The sequence below is a fragment of the Pelophylax lessonae genome, assembly GCF_965119305.1.
Source record: "Pelophylax lessonae genome assembly, chromosome: 12".
NCBI lineage: Eukaryota > Metazoa > Chordata > Amphibia > Anura > Ranidae > Pelophylax > Pelophylax lessonae.
In genome coordinates, this window is record NC_138779.1 from 51,847,460 (window position 1) to 51,866,332 (window position 18,873).

Consider the following 18,873-nt stretch of genomic DNA (forward strand, 5'->3'; position numbering starts at 1 on the left):
GATTACTCTGTCCAGCAGTTGGGATCTTCCATCCGATTTTAGCCACCTGTTTTTTTTTTTTTTATGTTATTGTTGCCTGGAATAGTGATGTTTCACCTTGTGATTCATTTTGTTTTTTTTCTGTGCTGCATGATATAATTCAACATGATGAACTCTTAGATGGGCCCAAAGATTTGACATTTTTTTTGGTTTTTGCAGTTATTGATCCCATGCTTACATTGTTTGTGCATATGTTGCACACTGCTGCTGCTTTTCCTGGAGATGGAGATGAGAAATAGTCCCAGACCACACTTTAATTTTTCTATCTGCATCCATCTCCATTGAAATTTGAAAGACACTACTGGAATTGAATATAGGCTTAAAAAAAAAAACTGGCTGGCTGGCACCCTGTGGTGATGGCTGGTTGGCACCCTTTGGTGGGTGGCTGTTTGGCACCCTGTGGTGGGTGGCTGGCTGGCACCCTTTGGTGGGTGGCTGGCTGGCACTCTTGGGTGGGTGGCTGGCTGGCTGGCACCCTTTGGTGGGTGGCTGGCTGGCACCCTGTGGTGGCTGGCTGGCTCCCTTTGGTGGGTTGCTGGCTGGCTCTCTTTGGTGGGTGGCTTAAAAAAAAACTGGCTGGCTGGCACCCTGTGGTGATGAGTGGCTGGCACCCTTTGGTGGGTGGCTGGTTGGCACCCTGTGGTGGGTGGCTGGCTGGCACCCTTTGATGGGTGGCTGGCTGGCTGGCACTCTTGGGTGGGTGGGTGGCTGGCACCCTGTGGTGGGTGGCTGGCACCCTGTGGTGGGTGGCTGGCTCCCTTTGGTGGGTTGCTGGCTGGTTCTCTTTGATGGGTGGCTGGCTGGCACCCTTTGGTGGGTGTCTGGCTGGCACCCTTTGATGGGTGGCTGGCTGGCACCCTTTGGTGGGTGGCTGGCTGGCACCCTGTGGTGGGTGGGTGGCTGGCTGGCACTCTTTGGTGGGTAGCTGGCTGGCACCCTGTGGTGGCTGGCTGGCGGGCACCCTGTGGTGGTTGGCTGGCTGGCACCCTGTGTGGTGGGTTGCTGGCTGGTACAGGCCCAGGGCCTGTGGCTGGCTAGCTGGTACAGGCAGGGTCTATGGCTGGCTGGTATAGTCCTGTGGCTGGCTGGCACTGGGCAGCTGTCGGTGGGTGTATGTATGTAGCGGCTGTGTTAAACAAACTGTGTGCACTGTACACTCACTGTCCTGAGGCTCCCTGACTCCAGGCGAGGGAGGCGGCCTAAGAAGGCAGAACCTGTCTCAGTGCGCAGGGGCGCGTGACGCAACATACGCAATAACGTTACGGCAATATCGGTAACCTCCAGGGCCGATTCCGATATATCGGGGAAAGTGCATATCGGCCTTGCCGATAATCAGTCGTTCGCTATACTATACCTCTTAAGTGATTTGATATTGCCACTCCAAATAATACATACTAAATCCCTTCATGTTTAGTTATCAATGCAGACCATGATAACCCTATGCACAAACAGCGCTCAAAATTTCTGTTGCCAGTTTATACCTCCTTGGAAGAAACCCACACATGTTCATTACTTATTGTTTGCTCACTATCAAGTACCTTGTGAAGACTGGAATGTTGTGGAGGCCTATCTTGCACCTCCTGCCTTACACTCCTGAAGGAGGGGACAGAGAGTGTAAAGACAAGGAGTGCCACGAGTGCCGTAGCAGCTAGCTGGTGATGTCCACTTATTAGGTGGGTAGAGCTGGTAGTCACAGTCCTCGGAACTGGATGCAGTAGCAGCTTGGCACCAGATCATGGGCCGGAAGCAGAACCAGAAGACGAGAAGCAGTCAGCGGCAACCGGCAGTGAGATACCGAATCAGCAGGCAAGCAAGTCCAGGAGACAGGCCAAGGTCGTTAACAGCAGGGCAATGCGGTACAAAGTCATGAGGCAGATCAGATCCAGTAAACAAGCCAAGGTCGGAGTAGTGGGTAACAGAGCTAGAGCACAAGCAGGGCAAAGTCCAAAGGCAAGCCGGGTCATACACAAGCAAGCAGAAACAACAGATCAGGTCTTGGGAAAACAGGAACGAGCTGAAGACCATTCAGCAACAGAAATAGAGCAGTTGAAAAAGGCCACTGGGCGCCAAGTGCTATTTGGTATATGCACGTGTGCGATGAACTGGCACTGCAGGAGTGACATTGGTCTTTCGCTTATAAATATTAGCACTTGTACAATGTGCACGAGCACGAATCTGCACTGGCCTTTTGGTGGTAGAAATCCGGTTTACCTTACACTCACCTTTTGTTTAATTGCTCTTAAAAGTAAGAAGATACTGTTGTTAAGTTATAGAACATTGTTTACAGCATGACATGAGAAGACCTTTATCAAACATGGATACTGCTAAACTTGATTTGCTGACACTTACTATTCACCTCTTAATCCAATATTGATAATTTTACCCTGTACCTTTAATTTTTTGGCTAGAGGGCTTCTTTGTCACTTATTGTCAATACTCTGATTATTAAACAATTTGCCTGAATCATTTAGGCATGCAAACTATCTATATTTCTTTAAGCCATATTTTTAAAATTAGTAGATATCACTTCTTGTGTATTGAAAAATACTATGTGTTTAGATGCTGGGGAACAGTAGATCTTTCTAGATTGACTGCTATACTTCAATTCTTAACTAGCCCAATTTGAGCTTTGCATTATTGCTAATTTCATCTCAGACTGTTCCTCCCACTACCCCCTACAAGTAGTAGGTTAACATCTTACCAATAGCTTACTTCACAAGAGAATTCCATTCAACAAGCCCCATTTCAAAATGGAAAAAAGTCGCTATATTAATTTGCAAAAATGCCACATTCACCCTAATTCAACAATTAGAACACCCAGATGGAGGTTATCTTTTTCTGAAGGGATCTTTATCAGACAAACTAATTACCCTAGCAAATGTCTACTTATCAAACAAAACTCGTATCTCCTTTTGTCAATATTGTTGACAAACCTAAATGGTTCGCCACAGAATGTATTATTCTAGGTGATTTCAATATCCCTCTAAACCCACTACAAGACACATCCTCTGGCAAAACATGTCTTGCATACAAAGTACTCAAGCATATTACATTTTTACTATTCTCACTCACTGTCAGGGATACCACATGCAGGCATCCAGCAAGGGTGATCAGATCAATTGGCTGCACTAAGGAATCAGGACACAAATGAATAAGATGCAAATACATTTAATAAGCAAGTGACATGTTCCAAATTGCAACACCAGTGGACAAAAACAAGTAACCAAAATATAAATGTAACAGCAACCCCAATAGAACCTAACAAACTATATACAAAAGGGATGGAGCAAACAATAACAGGACAGGACAGGGACAGGAGACAAGCAAAGCAGGGAGCCAGGTACAGGAAGCAGGATGCAGGGAACAGGACTCAGGATCAGAATACAGGTTTCAGGATGCAGGTTACAGGATCAGGCTCAGACAGGGACACGGCTAGCAGAGAAAATACTGAAGCACTGAGCCTCAGTGAAGGGCGGGCTTATATTCCCTCAGCAGTCCTCCTCAGGTGCAGCTTAATTAAAAGAACAGTCCAGCTGCTGGGAGACACCCGCTGGTGGGCCCTGGAACTGCGCCCCTCAGTTCCAGGAACAACAGTGCCACCAGCAGGTGACCCACGTAATGACACTGATCCTGACAGTTCCCCCCCTTTAAGGAGCGGCCTCCGGACGCTCCATTGTGCTTCTACCCCGAAAGTCCAAAAAGGTCTCCCCTCCATGTCTGTGGGTCTTCTAGCACTCTCTAGGCCAAAGTCCTTTAACTTGCCGTAAGGCGTGCCACCAGAGTCCAGCAATTGATCATGCGCCCCACCACCAGGGTCTGGAAGCCATCTAGGCACCCCACAGGTCAAGTTCCTGAAGAGGCGTAACATTAGGGATACACCTGCCCTCATTGCAACACATGTCCCAACACTGGGACTGAAGGCAAGCTGGACATCAAGCAGGGGAGCGCCAGCGGCATGCAGGATATCCGGCAGTGGCACACCAGGCTGGGCGACAGTGGCACATCAAACAGGGCGGCAGACCGTGGCTCAGCAGGCACTGGATCAGCAAACACTGGGTCAGCAGGCACCGGAACAGCAAGCACTGGGTCAGCGGGCACTGGAACAGCAAGCACTGGGTCAGCAGGCACGGTAGTGGTCACCGGAACAGTGGGCACGGGATCAGCTGGCACCGGATCAGTGGGCTGAGTAAGACACCGGATCAGCAGGCACCGGAACAGCAGGCACTGGGTCAGCAGACTGGGTAGTGGTCATCAGAACAGCGGGCACAGGATCAGCTGGCACTGGATCAGCGGGCTGAGTAGGAGACACTGGATCTGCGGGCACCAGAACAGCGGGCACTGGATCAGCAGGCTCAGTAGGAGGCACTGGATCAGCGGGCACTGGACCAGCAGGCTCAGTAGGAGGCACCAGATCAGCGGGCACTGGAACAGCAGGCATCAGAACAGCAGGCACTGGATCAGCAGGCTCAGTAGGAGGCACCGGATCAGTGGGCACTGGATCAGCAGACACTGGAACAACAGGCATCAGAACAACGGGCACTGGATCAGCAGGCTCAGTAGGAGGCACCGGATCAGTGGGCACTGGATCAGCAGGCATCAGAACAGCAGGCACTGGATCAGCAGGCTCAGTAGGAGGCACTTGATCAGTAGGCACTGGATCAACAGGCTCAGTAGGAGGCACCAGATCAGCAGGCACTGGATCAGCAGGCTCAGTAGGAGGCACTGGATCAGTGGGCACTGGATCAGCAGGCACTGGAACAACAGGCATCAGAACAGCAGGCACTGGATCAGCAGGCTCAGTAGGAGGCACCGGATCAGTGGGCACTGGATCAACAGGCTCAGTAGGAGGCACCAGATCAGCGGGCACTGGATCAGCAGGCATCAGAACAGCAGGCACAGGATCAGCAGGCTCAGTAGGAGGCACTGGATCAGTGGGCACTGGATCAGCAGGCACTGGAACAACAGGCATCAGAACAACGGGCACTGGATCAGCAGGCTCAGTAGAAGGCACCGGATCAGTGGGCACTGGATCAGCAGGCACTGGAACAACAGGCATCAGAGCAGTGGGCACTGGATCAGCAGGCTCAGTAGGAGGCACCAGATCAGCCGGCACTGGATCAGCAGGCACTGGATCAGCAGGCTCATTAGGAGGCACTGGATCAGTGGGCACTGGATCAGCGGGCATCAGAACAACGGGCACTGGATCAGCAGGCTCAGTAGGAGGCACTGGATCAGTGGGCACTGGATCAGCAGGCTCAGTAGGAGGCACCAGCTCAGGGGGTACTGGATCAGCAGGCTCTGTAGCAGGCACCAGATCAGTGGGCATCAGAACAGCGGGCATCAGAGCAGCGGGCACTGGGACAGCAGGCTGAGAAACAGGCACCGGATCAGCAGGCTGGGTATCAGGTATAATTGTATGTGTTGGGAAAAATATCCTTTTCTTTTTAGGTTTAGATACAGGAATCTTGCTAGTGGTTGCAGGGCTATGAATAGATTGTGAAGTAGATGGAAGCGAAATGGCAGTATTGGGAGATGGTGGAAAAGGAGAGACAGTTACAGAGGAGAATTTCTGAGAGGTTGCTAGGGGCAACAGAGTAGTAGAGGAAGTTTTCACAGGGTTAAATGCAGGAAAAGTGCAACTCGTTAAGCCAGGATATGAACAAGCAGTGGAAAGCAAACCATACCTAACTGCAGCTGTGGTTGCTACAGGTAACCGAGAGGAGAAACTTTGAGAAAACTGGTGTCCAGAGGCAGAAGTGGATTGGTGTGAGTTAGCTGATGCTAAATTGGAAAGATCTGACCAGGTTTGCAGTAAGGCCTGAACAAAACTCAATTTACAACACCCTTGTCTGATTAGAGAATATACAGCATTCATGCAATCCAACAGGGCCTCTGGAGAATACACTGAATAATGTTCAATAAAATAGGGTTTATCATCTTCCAAGAGCCACACAAGAGATACCACCTGAGAGACACTAAAAGGAGGAGAATAATCATCACCACCCTTAGGGGTATTAGATAAAGCCAACTCTGCACAGAGCTGAATAAGTGGCTGAATCTCTTTGAACAAAACTCTGCCTTGGTCAACAAACGAGTGGGCCAGACGGATGCATTCCAACAACTGCTTGCTAGTGTAAGTTTTCAAAATTTGGCGACAATATTCCCTGTCTTCTGTTACAAGCAAAGAAAAATAAAAGACCTCCTCTGACTGCATCTTGCAACAACCAGAAAATTCCTAATTCCCAGGTGCAACCGATCTGATCGTTAGTGGCTTCAGTATTCTGTCAGGGATACCACATGCAGGCATCCAGCAAGCGTGATCAAATCAATTGGCTGCACTAAGGAATCAGGACACAAATGAATAAGATGCAAATACATTTAATAAGCAAGTGACATATTCCAAATAGCAACACCAGTGGACAAAAACAAGTAACCAAAATATAAATGTAACAGCAACCCCAATAGAACCTAACAAACTATATACAAAGGGATGGAGCAAACAATAGCAGGACAAGACAGGGACAGGAGACAAGGAAAACAGGGAGCCAGGTACAGGAAGCAGGACTCAGGATCAGAATACAGGTTTCAGGTTGCAGGTTGCAGGTTGCAGGTTCAGGCTCAGACAGGGACACGGCTAGCAGAGAAAATACTGAAGCACTGAGCCTCAGTGAAGGGCGGGCTTATATTCCCTCAGCAGTCCTCCTCAGGTGCAGCTTAATTAAAAGAACAGTCCAGCTGCTGGGAGACACCCGCTGGTGGGCCCTGGAACTGCGCCCCTCAGTTCCAGGAACAACAGTGCCACCAGCAGGTGACCCACGTAATGACACTGATCCTGACACTCACTTTGGTTGACACATGGAGAACAATTCACACTTTAGAAAAGGATTTCACTTTTTATTCAATACCACATGAAAGATACTCGCATATTGATACCTTTTCATAACTCCGAGAGACCTTCCGATTCTGGAAGGGGCAAAAATTGGTTTTATTTCTACCTCTGACCATGCACCCATATTGTTATCTCTAGCCCCTACAGACTTTCCAAACCGGAGACTTAACTTTTCTTTACTAACCGACCCCTTTAAAGGAACCCAGACCGCAGAAGCCATAACCTTCTTCTTTGCCACTAAATCCCAGGAAGACGTTTCACCTCTACTAATTTGGGAGGCACATGCATTCTAAGAGGGGACTTCATCAAATGGGGCTCTAAACTCAAAAAAGAAAGAGAACACAAACTAAATTAACTTTCTGATAGAATAACAAATTTATAACTAATTCAGAAAAAAATCATTATCAGTCACTACAGCAAAGGACCTTTTGGACACTCGTAAGGCCCTGCAACAAATACTAGATTTACAAACCAAATGAACTCTGTTCTTCCGCAAATGGATATATTATGAGTTTGGGGACAGAAGTGGAAAACTACTAGCCAGGGCCCTGCGGGAGTCCAAATCAACATTCACAGTATTAGGGGCTCTGAAGGCAAACCTATACATGCCACTGAAAAACTACATCTCAATTCCATAGCTTTTACACCAAATTATACAATATACCCCCACAACATAAATCTGCTTAACTAAAGAGAGATAGAGAGACCATTATTAGAGGTTACTTGATAAAGAGTACACTGTCCATCCTATCATCAACAGTCACCGAAACACTTGAATAAGAAATCTCACAAGCCATCAAAGATCTAAAACCAGGCAAAAACTCTGGACCCGATGGGGTTACTTCCCAATAATACAAGACTTTTACACCGTTACTCACAAAACCCCTAGCATTGGCAATAAACTCTACGTATCAGAAACATTTCTAATGGCTTATATCTTGGTTATACCCAAACTGAATAATGACCCAGAGGAATGTTTGAGTTATCAACCGATATCTCTATTAAATATAGATCTGAAACTACTTGCAAAAATATTGGCTAACCGCCTATGCCCACTGCTAGTTAAGATCATTAGACCAGAACAGGTAGGCTTCATGCTGGGCAGATAAGCCAAAGATAACAATATAAAACCCCTAATTTAATTTATAGAGCCAATAATAACAAAATAGAAGGTCTTCTGTCAACTGATGCAGAGAAGGCATTTGATAGGGTAGCATGGGACTTCATGTTCGCAACTTGTTCCCTCATAGGTCTGGGTACCATCATTCCAACATTTTGGCTACATATCCAACTTTAAAATAAACCTATCCTTACCACCTCACCTTAGGTTTTCAGTTAACCTCCTCCTTGGAATCAATTTCCGAATACAACTTTTGCCCTCTAATTAAAGGAATTAAAAAAGACCTAAAAACATGGAGCCTAAAAATGCTCATGGTTTGGCAGGGCTGCAATTTTCAAAATGACTATATTACCAAGACTCCTATACCATATGCATGCACTCCCAATCAAATCTTCCTTCTGTTTTTTTAAACAATTCATCTTTATACAACACAATTTTTTCTGTGCCTGATTTTAACTTGCTTGCTATACCAAAGGAACAAGGTGGATTGGGTCTTCCAGACTTACGAAAATATTACTATGCTACTCATCTAACCAGAATACTTGATAGGAACTGTCACAAGAAAAACAAATACTGGATAGCTTTAGAATGCACCTACCCTGGATCCCGTACTCCTCTCTCACACGACACTCGACAACATCCCTCGATTAGCGATACATTCAAAATTTTCCACAAAGTCCACAACCTATAGCCACATAGCCTTGATACCGGGCCCACTCACACCTTTATCAAACAATCCACAATTCCCACCGGGTCTAGGAAACAATCTGATACAAACTAAAGCTGATACTCCTTTTTTAGCTACACGCTGTTTGCACTCTGGCACTATAAGTCCCCCGTTCACATACACGCGACGCTACTTCGCACCGCGACCTCTGAGGTCGCGGTGCGAGCAGCGTGCCGCGACCTCGGAGCGGCCGCCACGGGCTTCATAACATTGAAGTCTATGGCGGTCGCCTCCTGGTCGCTCCAAAGAAGCTCCGGACCCTTTTTCTAAGTCTTAGAACGGGTCCGCAGCTTCCCTATGGAAGGCGACCTACGGCGACCTGTAAGGCGACCAGGTCGCCTCACAGGTCGCCTTAGTGTGAACGGGGGCTTAAAACATGACAAGTGTTACAAGAGGAATGTAGTGATAAATACACATCGTTCTGGACATACCATCAAATACACATTATCCTAATCAATCATAAATATAAAATACTTTTTTTTCCAGAGCTCTAACAAACATTGAATCAATTTGCTTGAAAGGTAAAGAGATGCATAAAGCCACCACCCTCTCATACTCATGGTTACATCAACCCAGAGATGAGGAGGCAAATAACTTTAAAGACTTACAGATGAATATCACAGATGGGCTATGAAAAAAAGCCTGCATTCTTGCACATAGATGCCCTCTAAGCACAAAATTACAAGAAGCCTCATAAAATTGCTTACTCACTGGTATGCAACCCCTGACAAAATCCACAAATACAAATCCTAATACCTCTGACCTGTGTGGGGCATGTGGAAAAGATAAAGGCATACTTCTCCATACCCACTGCCATATGATTGCCTAATACTAGAACCACATTTGTAAATGGATAATACATATCACTGATACTAGTATGAATCTTGACGCAGGCTGTTGCTTACTCCACATCTCTATGCACCTGTTCAAGAGGTACAAACTCTCTCTAAACACCTGTTAAATGCAGCCAAATCATTAGGGCTAGGTTCAAACCTCTGCATTTTTTAGTTTTGTTTTTTCATTTTAACGGTTGGCAGAAACATACTACAGTCCATTTAACATGGATTCATATGGTACACATTCTTATCTATGCGTTTTTCAGCGACTGTGTTTTTGGAAAGGATCAGGGACTTTTTTTCCGGCAGCAGATTCGGTTTTTCATATATTAAATGTCAATGGACCTTCACCAAAAACGCAAGTGTTTCATTTTTTATGCGTTTTTGCTTTTTTTTTTTTATCTCCAAGGCCCCCCCAATTCATTCCCTTTGGGTCAGGTATGGATTTGGAGGGGAACCTCAAGCCAAACTTGTTTTAAAAAATGACATAGGCCCCCCCCCTCCCAAATCCAAACCAGACCCTCATCCGAGCATGCAGCCTGGCAGGCCAGGAAAGGGGGGGGGGACAAGTGAGCGCCTCCTTCCCTCCTTAACCATACCAGGCCACATGTCTTCAAAATGCCCCCAACTATTTACCACATTCCTATTCACATGGGGGGGGGGGCTGGGATCTGGGGGTCCCTTTGCTAAAGAGGACTTCCAGATTCTGATGAGCCTCTCACCTGAAGACCCCCACAACCGCTGGCCAGAGTTGTGGGGAAGAGGTCCTTGTCCACATCAACATGAGGACAAGCTGCATGCTCGGATAAGGATCTGGTATGGGTTTTGAGGGAATCCCATGCCATTTTTTTTTTTTACTTTGGTGTGGAGTTCCCCTCAAAATCCATATTAGACCTGAAGGTCCTGGTATTCATTGGGGGACCCCACACCATTTTTTTTTTCTAACAGCTGATGACTCATCGATTGTTAAGGGCAGCTTCATAACAACCAACTATTCACAGATTGTTAAAGAGGAACAAAAAAGCAAAACGCATGAAAATTGCATGCAAAAATGCATTAAAATTGCGTATTCTAAACTGCAAAAACGTGGCAGAAAACTGCATCAATCACATAGATGTGAACCTAGCCTAATTCCTCTCCATTGGAAATAATCACATTCTCCGACAATAAAAGATTGGATTAATGCTGTCAACTCAATTTACCACATGGAAGAAACACTGGTGATGGCTAAAGAAACCTCTTTACATCTTCACAAAACTTGGATGGCTTGGTCTCTTTTCAAATATTCAGATAATTATAGATCTCTCATGGCTACTTGAATAGCTTTAACAACTTTAGACCTAGAAAGTAGTTTCTTACTCCTGGTCATGAAAATGGTAGAATACATTGTTGATAAAATACATTCTTGTTAGCCTCAATTAGCATACATAATAATTTACATAAGTTCCTGGCTGCAAACTGTTGGGATTATTGATTCTTTACTCATAACCATATCACTAAAATTTTCTATAGGATTAAGGTCTGGAGACTGGCTAGGCAACTCCATGACCTTAATGTGCTTCTTCTTGAGCCACTCCTTTGTTGCCTTGGCAGTATGTTTTGGGACATTGTCATGCTGGAAGACCCATCTTCAGTGTTCTAGCTGAGGGAAGAATGTTCTCATCCAAGATTTTACAATACATGGCCACATCGATTGGCCCCTCAATGTAGCAAAGTCAGAGAGAAACAGCCCCAAAGCATCATGTTTCCACCTCTGTGTTTGAATGTAGGAATGGTGTTCTTAAGGGTCATAGTCAGGATTTTTCTTCCTGTAAACACAGTGAGTCGAGTTAATGGCAAAAAGTTTTAAATTTAGTTTCATCTGGCCACAGCACTTTCTTTCAATCATTCTCTGAATAATTTTGTTCATTGGCATGACTGTACATGTGTGCCTTCTTGGGGGGGGGGCGCCGTGTTTGGAGGAAGAAAAATGTTGACTTTAACCGTAAGAACACCCTCCCTACAGTCAAGCACAGAGGTGTAAACATGATTCTTTGGGGTTGTTTCTCTGCTAAAGGTACAGACCGACTTTGCTGCATTGAGGAGCCAATGGATTGGACCATGTATTGTAAAATCTAGAATTGGAACCTTCTTCTCTCAGCCAGAACACTGAAGATGGGTCATGGATCGGTCTTTCAGCATGATAATGACCCAAAACATACTGCCAAGACAACAAAGGTGTGGCTCAAGAAAAAGCACATTAAGGCGAATAGCCTAGCTATCTATCCTATAGAAAATATATGGAGAAATATATGGAGGGAGGTGAAACTTTGAGTTGTCAAGTGATAGCCAAGAAACCTTAAGGATTTAGAGAAGATCTGTAAAAAAGAGTAGACCAAAATCCCTCCTGAGATGTGTGCAAACCGGGTCACTAACTACAAGAAAAGTCTTTCCTCTGTGCTTACCAATAAGGGTTTCTCCACCAAGTACTAATGCTTTGCCTGGGAATCAAATGCTTATTTTACTCACTGAACTGCAACCTAATTTATAAACCAAAACAATACACATAAAAGTAATATTTCACCAGTTCATGCGCTGATCTGATACACACTCCAAGGCTTGCTGGTGGTCTTTTTTCAATGTGAGGTCTTTGCAGCTTTTCCTTGTTTCCATTGGGTGGCAGACAATAAGTATGTATGAAAATTACAAAAGGGGACAAAAGCACACCGCTACCCTTGCATAATATCATTTTATTTGGACATAGAACAACATTTCTAACAAATACACTCACATTTTTGATAAAGATAACAGGCACGTAACAATCAGATCCCTTTCTTCCTTTCTCCCCCGGGTGGCCCCTTCAGATGCTATGGAGCTCGGACGCCGCTCCTGAAGTGCCTGATAACCCGAATCTTCTTTGTTACGGCCTCGGCGTTCACAGCCCAGTGTGCCTGCGCACAGGGCAGCTGGCTAGTCGCAACTGCGCATTGGTGCCGCGGCCCTGCCAGAAGACTGTAGGTAGAAGGGGAGTAAGGAATGGGACAACTTAGTACGCTTATGGGTTACTATGACAACGCATTTTGGAGACAGAGCCTCCTTCCTCAGGTCACGCCCACACTATTCCCCAACCTCCTTTTATTTGAGATGACCCCACCTATACCTCTCCACTTAAAGGGGCCATACCTGGAGGAATTTAATCGCAATGGAAAGGCGTCCATGCGCAGTTGCGACTAACCAGCTGGTCCGTGCGCAAGCGCACTGGGCTGTGAACGCCGAGGCCGTAGCAAGGAGGATTCGGGTTACCAGGCACTTCAGGAGCGGCGTCCAAGCTCCATAGCATTTGAAGGGGCCACCTGGGAGAGAGAGTTAGAAAGGGAACTGATCGTTATGTGCCTGTTATCTTCATAAAAAATGTGAGTGTATTTGTTAGAAATGTTGTTCAATGTCCAAAAATAAAACAGTATTATGCGAGGGCGGCTGTGTGCCTATAGGGCAGTCCCAGGGGGTATACTCCTACTTCCTGCTATAGGTCTTCAGTTTTTTCTGCCTAGTCAGGAATAAGGACCTAGTTACCTTGCTGGGATTTCTGGTCCTAGCATTTTTTCCTTTTGAAATGGAACAATCAATTCTGTTCCTGTGAGAACTACAATCAACTGCTGGACTGGGCGACCAGCTAGATATCCTAGATCCTTACTGTCTTCCCAGTCTTGCCAGTGAGTGCGACCAGACCTTAGCTCTGCACTAGGTTGGCCGTGACATAGCCTCACTGGAGGGGGGGCAGGCCGGCGAGGTAAACACCTCACTAGGACAGGTATATAGACGACATCCTCCTCCTATGGAAGGGTGATTTCACCTCCGTTGAAACATTCATGTCATATTTGAACCAAAACGATCGAGGTATCAAATTATCGTATGAGTGGAGTAATACCAACATACATTTTCTTGACCTAGAGATATCTATGGTCAATAACCAAATAATGACCAGTACATATTTCAAGAATACTGACCGAAAATCATACTTACCCGTAGACAGTTGCCACCATCATAGCTGGCTTAACTCTATACCTCGCAGTCAGTTTACAAGATTGAGACAAAATTGTTCGCTTAAGGCTGCGGGGTGGATGATAGCGAGGGGAGGAGGCGCACTGTGCGCCCCAACAGTCCCCACTGTGGCGCTGTCCTGGCTGTGACGTCGCGTGTGGGGCGGTGCGTGCGTTAGTCACGCACCGTCCCAACGTCACCTTCCCGCCCGCTGTTGGAGAGGAGGGCAGCGGCGCGCATGCAGGACGAAGAAGACGTCAGCAGCAGCACGCCAGGCACCAGTGTGAGGCAAGTGAAGTGATGCCTCGAGGGGGGCCACACACTGCTTTGAAGGGGGCACGCACGCACGCTGGTCTCTGCATTGAAAGAGGGCATGTATGCTGGCCACTGAATTGAAAGGGGCATGTATGCTGGTCACTACATTGTAAGGGGGCATGTATGCTGGTCACTACATTGAAAGGGGCATGTACGCTGGTCACTACATTGTAAGGGGCATGTACGCTGGTCACTACATTGTAAGGGGGCATGTATGCTGGTCACTGCATTGAAAGGGGCATGTACGCTGGTCTCTGCATTGGGGTATGATCATTGGGCATAGCAAATTTTGCTATGGGGCCCTGTGATTTCTAATTACGTCCCTGTTTTCGACCCCCCGGTAGGTTTTTGTAGGTTTTGCAGCTCCCAGTTTTTTTTTTTTTCCTTCGGAAAGGGGTCCAAGTGGCTCTTTATGTCTTAAAGGTTGCAGACCCCTGACCTAGGGCATCCAGGAATACTGACTTTGCCAAATGGTCATTCTTCACAGAGTTCTCCACACAACATCCACAAATTAAAAACATTCTTTCCAAACATTGGAATGTCCTCAAGAGCGATCGGGTCTTGGGCCCAGTATTACCAGACAGAGCGCTGGTGACATTCAGAGGAGCTCCTTCCTTGCGACGCCGGTTGGCACCCAATGTGTTGGACCCACCTGTTAAACCCAAATTCTTTCACAACTTCAAAACATTTCAAAACATTATCTCCTTCATCAAAATTAAGATCCCAAGGGCACTTTGTTTCAAGTTATAGATCAATATGTGGCCCCCATGGAGGGGGGCTCCAAAAAGCGGGGGGTTTCGCGCCTTGAGACTTTTTGGATCTATACGCTACAGAGTTACATGCCTTATGGACTGAATATAGATTGGGACATAAATGCATTTATCAGCTCTTCTTAAGTGCTGGTTATGGGTGAATGCCCCTCTCTTTTCTGTGACACACTTTTCAGCATATTGTCATTTATACATATTCAGAGAAATCCAACCTAAGCTGCTTAGAATACATATCTACTATGTTGGTATCTATACATATGACTATTTGTTCCGTTCATCTTTTTCCTTCTATATTTTGCTGTTGATTTTATCCTAATTTATGTATTTAAATGTTCTATTTTATTCATCTCAACATAAACAGTTGTTTTTAAATATGGTTGTCTATTTGACCTATAATTAGTGAGAGCCTCGAAGCTGTATCCACAAAAGGACACCTCCATCCTAAATGTAGATAGGGATATTCAGTTTTTTGCCCATTATAAGTTTCTGGTCTGGCACTGGAATCACCCATTTGAGAGGAAGTGTGTAGTTTGTGCACTGCAGTGTCACGATCGAGGCTTCCGCAATTAGATCCCTCCCAATGGGAGGTGATGTCCAATCATGTGAGCTATACTGACATTTACGATTCCCGGAAGTGACGCCTGTGATGACGTCATTTCCGGGTCATCGGCTGATTGCACACAATCTCCCGGAAGTGACATGCATTGTCAACACTAGGCATTGAAGTCCGGTTTTTCAGTGGGTTTATTGGTGTTATTCCCACTGCATCATTTTTTAATTTAATATAAAGACACACATTGATGTACCCTAATGGCTCTTCAGTAAATTCAAACATGAGATTGGCTTATTAGTACTATCATTTGCTATACATTATTTGGATTGCTTAGACAATGTGAGGTCTTTTCCTGTTTGATATGGAGGGTTGGACTGCACGCCGCCGCCATCTTTGATAGGTGGGCGGAAGTGCTTGTGTAGGCAACTTCCTGGCTCTAGCATATATATATTGTATGATTATGGTACATGGCAATTCTCCTATGATTATATCCTATCAGGTGAAACGCGTCAGCAGTCTCACTGCCATCTATTCACTACATGCGTTGCCTTACATGATAACTTTGTAAGTGTATTTCCTTTTTTTTTTTTACTAAATTGTGAGAAACAGTTTTACACTATGTTTGCACCGTTGGGTTATTTTCATGTATACACCATCCGTTTGGAAGTCCGGGTGTTCCACTGCTGATTATCTTGGTCATCCTGGCATGTACATCAGGCAACTGTATGCTGTTAGAAGGGACATGCTACCATAACCTGCTCTGAATGACCCATATTCTATATGGAATTCTGGGTCCATTATTTCCGGTGAGCGCATTCATAATACCTTGCTGGTGTTGGAATTTATCACTATCATAACTACAATTATTTACAAAAGTCACCTTTTCACTTGGGACTCTTTGGTTATTATATGGACTTTTTTTCAACAAAGACTTAATTTCTCCTGTTATTTCAGTAATGAGGATTGTAGTTTTTTGTTTGTGACACTGTTTATATAGTTTCACTTCATTTATTTGATGTCTGCAATATGGTTATGCATATATAGCCTCTTAGTGCTGCACTTATTCTATTTATGATTTGTTATCACTACTTATGTCAAGTTGAAGTGCTGGCAGCTTTCACAGACTATTAAGTTAGCGCGGATTGATTTCACTATTTACATTTTTACATCACGAGGACACATAGCCCTGGTCACGACCTGAGTCGCAGCGTGCCTCTGGCCTGCAGCACCCCCATTTCCAAGTTGGTGTGGCAGTCTGCCTGGAGTGGTGCCCGTCCAGTCCCAAGGTGTGGTGAGTAGTGTCCCCCCCTCCCCCTTCTGGTGGTTTTTCAGGGTGGACGTGGGCCCCTCCCTGGGTTGGCCGGGCCCCCGAGTGCCCATCCTTCCCTCATGTCACTCCCCCTCACTATCGGTGTCCCTCTGCGAACCACCCCCCATTCACCCATGCCTAGTTCCCCCCGGGGGCGGTCATGTCTGTTTTTTTTCTGTTTGCAAAATGCTGTTTTTGGGGGGGGGGGATTGGTGCTGGTGGGGGTCCGTAGCGGGTTCCCCCCTTACTGTCAAAGTGTACCTGGGGGTCCTGGGAGCTGCGTGGGCACTGCATGTAGCCGCCATTTTTCTGTGGATGCTTGTATGTATAATCGGCGGCCATGTTTGTGTAGTCCGGCAGCCATTTTCTTGTAGTTTCCCATTGCTATCACACGGCGGCCATGTTTTTGAAGTCTATGGAGCAGTGAATCAGCGGTGGGCCTCTAGTGGCAGTTCCTGTACTTCCTCTTTCTCTTTGATTGCCGCACAGCGTGCAGCCTGGCTCTCTGGTTCTGTATCTGAGGAGGGGATGGTGAGTCCTGTGGGTGCTAACCCGCTCCCTCTTTCTGTTATAGGTCATAGTTACATAGTAGATGAGGTTGAATAAAGACAATAGTCCATCCAGTTCAACCTGTGTAGGTGTGTGTGGCTGTAATCATCTCACATAGCCCTGAATGTTCTGATCCTTGAGATGTACGTCTAAGAGTCTTTTGAAAGCCACCATATTTCCCGCAGAAACCACCTCTTGTGGTAGAGAATTCCACAATCTTGTAGCCCTCACAGTAAAGAACCCCCCACGTTGCCTGAGGTTAAAACGCTTCTCCTCTAATCGCATTGTATGTCCTCGAGTCCTTGCGCAATCCCTTCGATTGAACAGCTTTTTTTCTAAGCTGAGATCCCCATTGAGACATTTGTAAATTGCTATCATGTCCCCCCTCAGGCATCTCTTCTCCAGGGAGAATAAATCAAGCGATTGCAGACGCTCTCCATAATTAAGGTCCTCCAATCCCCTAATCAGTTTAGTTGCCCTTCTCTGGACTCTCTCCAGCTCCAACACATCCCTCCTGAGGACTGGCGACCAGAACTGGACAGAATACTCCAGATGCGGTCGGACCAGAGTTTTATAAAGTGGAAGGATTATAGTCTTATCTCTGGAATACATCCCTTTCTTTATGCATGCTAATATTCTGCTGGCTTTGGCAGCTGCTGCTTGACATTGCATGCTATTGCCTAATCTATCATCAACCTGTGCGCTGGTGCACTGGGACTTGTTTTGGTGCGCTGGGACTTGTGGTGCCATTGGTGCAGCGGTGGGGGGAATTTTTTACAGCAATTTTTAAATTTTTTGCTGGCAGTCCCAATGTTAACCTTGGAGTCCCTAGAGCACGTGTAACCACCTGACCCCCTGTCCTGCAGTCACTGGTGTCCAAAGTAGATATGGCCCTCCAAAATAGGACAAGCAAAAAGCGTCCTCCGCCTTCGCCTGCATCCTCTGTCTCCTCAGATTCTGAGGTGAATTTGGCCGCTGGGACATGAGTCACCCTACTGGGTCTGCGTCTACGCACCCTGAGTGCTCTGATGGTGAGGATGATTCCTCTTCCACTACAGCCGTGCATGAAAAGGCATTGATTGTGTCTGTGCGGGAAACTTTAAAGTTGGAGGACTCAGCTAATGCTGAGTCATAACGCCGGTGCAGTTTGGCACCTGAAGATCTTCCAAGGTGTCTAAAGTCTTCCCCTTTCCTGTCTATTTTGACTAGATTGTCACTAGTCAGTGGGGTTCCCCGAAATGCATGGTTCGGAAAAGCGTTTCGCTAGGAAATATCCTTTTAAAGGAGTCTCTCTTGAGGAAACTAACGTATCCACCGTCCGTGAACTCTCAGGTTTCCAGGCTAAATAAAGCCACAGTTTTGCCGGTTGATGATTTTCCATCTTTTTTTTTTTTTAATTTTTCTTGAAAGAGTAAACTCACACAAAAAAAAAAAACAAGAAAAAAAACAAATTGCTATTCCATTCACTACAAACAACATTTCCATATAAAATAAAAAATAATAATAAAAAAAAAAAAAATCAAATTAAAGTGCTGGCTATAGGTGGTGGATCCGGTATAGCCTATATTTCTACACTCAGGTAAAGCCTATTACTTCTTAAAAACCCATCAGTTCTCAAAAAAATAGGCTATACTCAAAAATACTAAGTTCAGGTTTTACCAACATCTGCTGGCTTATTCCGTGGTTCCTATGTAATCACAATTGTCTTATAGGTTAGGGTGGTTTTAAATGAATACCATCTGTTCC